This window comes from Suncus etruscus, chromosome 2 (genome assembly GCF_024139225.1).
Source record: "Suncus etruscus isolate mSunEtr1 chromosome 2, mSunEtr1.pri.cur, whole genome shotgun sequence".
Classification (NCBI taxonomy): Eukaryota; Metazoa; Chordata; class Mammalia; order Eulipotyphla; family Soricidae; genus Suncus; species Suncus etruscus.
In genome coordinates this window covers 3,664,540-3,671,094 of record NC_064849.1, presented here as the reverse complement: position 1 = coordinate 3,671,094, position 6,555 = coordinate 3,664,540, and the positions used below count along the sequence as shown (strand labels likewise).

Sequence of the window (6,555 nt, the reverse complement as noted above, 5' to 3'; positions counted from 1 at the left end):
TGGGGAGCTGAGAAAGAATTTTCCATTGCGAAGTGATTGATTGACTTTAAACCTTGTAGCTCAAAACCATCCATGTACCATCATGATACAAGACAAAGAAGCGACCGGAAATGAATATTGGGGTGTTAATAAAGCTTTATTGAAACGTGCCCATTTGTTTCTGTGTCGACAAAGCTTCTCTGGACCATGTCACACTCATTCTTTTGTGTCGTTGGCAGACGTTTGTCTGCTGGAACAGCTGTTGGGACAGGAACACAGGAAAGAGAAGTGTCAATCCTTGACCTCCGACCTTTGACCAATGTGACGGTCCCTCTGCATGGGGTCCTGGCCCCTCCTCTCCTAGCCACTTCTCTCCTTACTAACATCTCTGTTGAAGAGACTGGATAAGAAAGCCTGGGGCTGGCCACAGGGATTGTGGGGAAGGTCAGCAGCCTGACTGTGTGTGGCCATGTAAGCAAATGGTTCAGACCCTGCTGTGGTTCTCCTACTCCTTCCTGCAAGTGAGACACCCCCTGCTTCCCCTCATACTTCCCCTTCTCTTCCACCACCTGCCCACTGGGACAAGCTGAACATCAGCCATAGACAATAAAGAATAGTTCCAGCTCCCACTGACTGTCTGGTCTCCTACCTCCACGAGAGGATGGACTTGTTTTGTGATTTCCCATCAGGCAACAGCTAGTTTAAAAATAAATTAGGGCCGGAGAGATAGCACAGCGGTAGGGCGTTTGCCTTGTACACTGCAGGCCCGGGACAGACCCGGGTTCAATTCCCTGCATCCCATATGGTCCCCTGTGCCTGCCAGGAGTGATTTCTGAGTGCAGAGCCAGGAGTAACCCCTGATTACCACTGAGTCCGTGGTCCAAAAACCAAAAAACAAAAAATAAAAATAAGCATATACGCCATTAGCAATCATTTTCATGACTTCTGCTCTGCCAGAAAGGAATTCGATTACAGCTTTTCAAGAAGGTGCCCAGAGACAGGAGAACCACACAGATGCCCCACCAGAGTGGCACCTGGCAGTGGCACTCCGTGCTCAGATATCAGTGCTCAAATAGCAGGTATCGAATGGTGAAAGGCCAGCCGGGGATCCCCTGTGGCTGGGCTTTGCTGATGAGCCGCAGACGCCTCTTTTCAAAATTCAGAACCACTCCTAAAAAATCAACGAGTTATTATAGCCCTACGCACAGATGGAATAATCATTCCTGTAGGCTGCCTACTGACTGAGTGCCACATTTGGAGTCGGGACACGCTTCCCAGAGCTGATGTTCAAATGCCTGGCTGTGAGACAACGGCCCTTCCAGCTGTCCTCGCCCGCCCTCATGCCCCTGAGGGATGGAGGGTGGTTTCTGGGTTTTTGGTGGGGAGCCAGAGTGCAAGTAAGGCATCCCGGGAACATCCGTGTCACGAGGTCAAACCCCGAGGAGTCTCTTGTCTTCTTTCCCAAGTTCCAGCAAATGTCGGAGAAAAGTTGAGAGTGACCAGGCTGAAAGGTCCTTCTTTGTAACTGCCCAGGCTGCTGTCCAGAATCCGCATGGCAGAGACTTATCCTGGACCCCTGCGTATCTCCTGGCATTGGGGAGGGTGTCTCTGGATGGGTTTACGACTGGCTCAAACATCAAGAAACTATAAAGCAGAGAAACTTGCTGTTCGCTGTGGCAGGACTGGCAGCCGCTGTGCCTGCCCGTCGACCAGTGGAAATGCCCATCTGGGGGTCTTGGTGATGCGTTTCATCCAAAGAAGATGGAGATAAAGCAATAGCTCAGTGGTAGCACAGCACCTCATGCACCCCCCTGGGTTTGATCCCCAGCATTCCATATAGTCCTGAACACTGCCAAGACTGATTTTAGAATCCAGAGTCTGGAGTAATTCAGAGTTTGGGTGTAACCTCAAAATTTCCTCAAAATGAAACAAACAAAAAGGCCAGAGCTTACTTGGGGTTGTTATTGTTGTTGTTATTGTTATTTGGGGGGGCCACAGCCAGTGACGCTCAGGGGTTACTCCTGGCTGTGCACTTAAAAGTCGCTCCTGGCAGACTCTGGGGACCATGTGGGATGCCTGAGTCCATCAAGGGTCAGTAGCATGCAAGGCAAACGCCCCACCGCTGTGCTATCGCTCCGGCCTCCTGGGCTTACTTGGATTTATTCTAGCACATCTCACTTCCCAGGGTCCCCTTGGTCCTGGTAACAGGACCCAATCACAGGGCCCACTCCTGGGGACTGACCACAGGGTCTAACCTCAGGGCCCACCCACCAACCCTTGCCCTGCCCTTCCCTCCATACCCAAAGCGTCTCTTTTCCAGCCACCCAGAACTCAGGCCCAGAAAAGGCAAATCCCTTTGTCTCCAGGCCCAAGACAAAGCACAGTGGGGGGCTGTTCTATAAAGAGGGGACAGGCCCATCCACACGGGATCAACCTCTCACCACCAACATAGCCATGGCTCTGCTCCACTCCACCAGGCAGCCTGACACGCAAAGCTTCTCTTTAACCATCTTTCCCAGGCCAAAGTGACAGTACGGCAGTAGGGCATTTGCCTTGCACTCAGCCGACTTGGGTTCGATTTCCGGCATCCCATAAGGCCCCTAAGCCTGCCAGGGGCAATTTCTGCGCAGAGCCAAAAGTAACCCCTGAGCGCCTCAGGGTGTGGCCCAAAAACCAAAACCAAAATCAAAACAAAACAAATAACCATCTTTCCAAGTCTCAAGCACTCCTGAGCATTATCCAGGGCAGCCAAAACCCAATACCTCATGTCCAGCCTACACTCAGCTGCAAAAGTGAACAGTGGGGACTGGAGAGATAGCATGGAGGTAGGGCCTTACCTTGCATGCAGAAGGATGGTGGTCCAAATTCTGGGGGTCCCCAGAGCCTGCCAGGAGAGATTTCTGAGATAGGGCCCGAAGTAATCCCTGAGTGCTGCCAGGTGTGACCTCCCCAAATATATATATATATATATATATATATATATATATACTATTTAAAAAAAATGTGAACAGTGGATTTCTGGACTATTTCATCCAATTGCTTCCCGGACTCAGCAGCCATCCGAGAAGTCTCAGGGGCTGGAGGCAGGAAAACACTCCTGCCGTTGGCCACTCGCCTCCGAATTCTGAGCACTGTTGGATGATTTCCTGCCCTCCTTCCTTCAGCCGGGCCTCACCCACTCTGCCTCTGCCTCTCTGAGGAGTTTCTCGAAATTGGATATGGGCTGAGTCAGGCCTGGAGGAGATCGAGGAGTGTGTGTATATTTAAGAACATATTTACTCATCGATATAATAATTTACCGCCGCCTTCAGAAGCCTCACAGAGAACTCAAACTCAGCCACCTTCCCTCCGCATTATTGTGTTGTATTTATAATTGCCTGCGAGGCCTTCTCACTCAGCGAGCACTTTTATTGGGTCAGAAAAAATCTTGACGTGATCTACATTTTATAGATGACTCTTTCTGTCGCAGATGCAAAACACAGGAATAATTTAAGATCCCGCCGAGGAGGGAAATCAGATGAAGTAAATGGCAAGATTACCGTGCGCTTTTTTTTTTTTAATTCTAACTAAATAATTCAAAGGCGTTTGGATAAAATATATGATACAAAATAAAACTACCAACGAAACATTCAAGACTATCTATTATTGAAAGCTGGGTATGTGAGTAAGAATATTAATAAGGTGGCAGCAGTCTAGAATATTTGGATATAGCCACTAATGAGAGAAATTGCGGGAGATACCGCAGCTGGAATGAATGGGCCTCTAGCTGGGAGCTTCGAGCCAGCCCATCTCTGCCCAAGACAAGACCTTGGTGACAGAACCACCACGTCCTTCTTGGCCTCTTCCAACTCACATGCTACATAAGCAAAAGATAATAATAATTAAGAAAAAAAAAACAGAAACAGAGATGATCGTTTTCACCTGTGATGGAAGCCTCATATCCCCCAGACCAGAACATTGGAAAGACTCAGGTCTGGAAGCAAACGCCAATGCAGAAAATAATCTACACACAGTTGGGGGGGGTGTTATTAAACTGATAAGAACAGATACTACACTTGATCTTAGCCAAAAGGCTGTGAAGCTATAGGGGGACAGGGGGTTATAAAACAGGTTCGATAGCATGGAGGTAGGATATTTGCCCTGCATGCAGAAGGACGGTGATTCGAATCCCGGCATCCCATAGGGTCCCCCGAGCCTGCTAGGAGTGATTTCTGAACATAGAGCCAGAAGTAACCCCTGAGTGCTGCCGGGTGTGACCCTAAAGCCATAATAAATTAAATAAATAAATAAATAAATAAATAAATAAATAAATAAATAAATAAAACATGTTCAGAAAATTCCAACATGCAAGCCTTCCACTCCTAAGAAGCAAATAGCTCAGTAAAGGAAAACAAGAGACACAAAGGAGTGTTCTCCTGAGACCTAGGATATTTTTAATAATATCTTTATTTAAGCACCATGATTACGAGCATGTTTGTAGTTGGGTTTCAGTTATAAAAAGAACACCCCCGTTCACCAATGCAACCTTTCCACCACCAATGCCCCCCTCTCCCTCCTCCCCCACCCCCTACCTGTATTCGAGACAGGCATTCTACGTGTCTCATTCACTGCCATCATCATAATAGTTGCCGGTGTAGTTGTTTCTCTAACTGACCTCACCACTCTTTGTGGTAAGCTTCATACTGTGGGCTGATCCTTCCGGCCCTCATCTCCATTGTTTTCTAGTGTTATTACAATAATAATTTCCATCACTGAACATTTTGAAATGCCAAGTCACAAAATTTATTTATAGATCTTGGACCACACGACCTCTCAACACCTTCTGCACTAACCTTCAGTTTTGTTTTTGGACCATACCCGGTGGTTCTCAGGAGTTACTCCTGGCTCTGTGCTCAGAAATCACTCCTGACTTGAGGGACCATATGGGGCACCAGGGATGGAACCCAGATCCTTCCTGGGTCAGCTGCGTGCAAGGCAAATGCCCTATCGCTGTGCTATCACTCAGTCCCTACACTAAACTTCTATACTAACCTGCTACATTCACCTACAGCTCTAACCCACTACACTGACCTACACTTCTCTGACTGACTGCTCTAACCTCCGACACTACCCTGCAGTTACCACACATGTAAGGCACCTGAGAAACCATGCCTTCTTGGGGGGGACATGCTTCTTTGCTAATTCCGTATGCCTCACACCGATGCGACCCACCCTTATGCCCATGGAGAGACTTAGAGTGCCAAGACACTGTGATCCTGCCTCTCCACTAGGACGACTTGGCATCACGTCTCTCCTGTGGGCACTGCAGGCTCAGCTAGTGGTAGACTGTGGTGTATACTGGGATGTGGATTGGTTATCTTTGACATTTGAGGCACCGCAGGTCCAGTTTCAGGGCAGAAGGCTCCTGTCTTCTATACGGTCTTTTGGTCTCCAAAGCTCTTCCCATTCCTAACTGCCCTCAGTGTCCACCGTTACATTTGTTGAGTCAGCGACGTTGTCTCTGCCCATGTGTAGGGTCGTGCCCTAACCCTTCAGCAACGCACACCCAATGCTGAAGTAAATGCAGATGTGCCTGTAAAGTGTTAATGAGGTCCAGCCTCCTCCACAGGCTCCAGAACAAAGCCTTGGCCATCTTTTTAGCGACACAATTTAAGGTGGATTGAAATGCAGAAACTCAAAAGCAGATCTTTGAAATTCTCATGTATGGGCCTTGACACTTTCTCTCCACATCAGATATCCCTGGTGGATTATTTGTGAATCTCCCCTTGGTGGCCATATCCCAGAGTTCTCAGGGTGCTGGGCTTGAAGAATGTGTCCTCCTCACCCCTCAACAGGTGGCCTTCCTTGGTGCTGACTGCCAGCTGAGCCTTCCCTTGGGCTCCAGTGCTGTCTTATCTGTCCCTGTAACTGGCTGTCACCAACTCCCCTCAGAGGCTGTGTTGGAAACAAGAGGTTCATGGGAAGGCTAAGATGACAGATCAGACTCACTTCTTTCCTTTCTTTTTTATTTATTTATTTATTTGGTTTTTGGTGCTCAGGTGTTACTCCTGGCTCTGCACTCAGAAATTGCCCCTGGCAGTTACAGGGAACCATATGGGATGCCTGGATTCGAACCACTGTCTGTCCTGGATCGGCTGCGTATCAGGCAAACACCCTACCGCTGTGCCATCTCTCTAACCTCTGGACTCACTTCTGACACAGCTCAGTACTTTGACATGCCAGTGGCTTGGTGCAAATATACCCTGGGTCCTCTCCGTGAGGGAAGGCACCCACCCAACACCAGTACTGTCCCAGGGCTCTTCACAGGTAGGAGGGACAGAATGATCCAGCCAGAGAAGGAACAAGGTTCCCACCCTGCAGAGCCACAACTTCGAGGGTTCAAGCCTGATCAGATCCAGTCTGGGCCGGGGGCTCGTGATTCTCTTGTGAGATTCAGAATCCAGTCACAGGCCAGAGACTCTAATCCACGGTGTCCCCAGTGCCACTGCCTCAGACACCCCATCTTTCAGGAAGACCCTCTTCGAGCCACATCAACAACTCCTGAACTTTAAATTCCAATTTGCTTGGCTACGAAAC

General features: G+C 48.7%; 1 pseudogene; it reads right to left on the bottom strand.

Moving 5' to 3' along the window:
• Positions 1-3,889: 3,889 nt before the first annotated feature.
• Positions 3,890-4,064, bottom strand: LOC126002930 (uncharacterized; annotated as a pseudogene).
• Between the last annotated feature and the right edge of the window lie 2,491 nt (positions 4,065-6,555).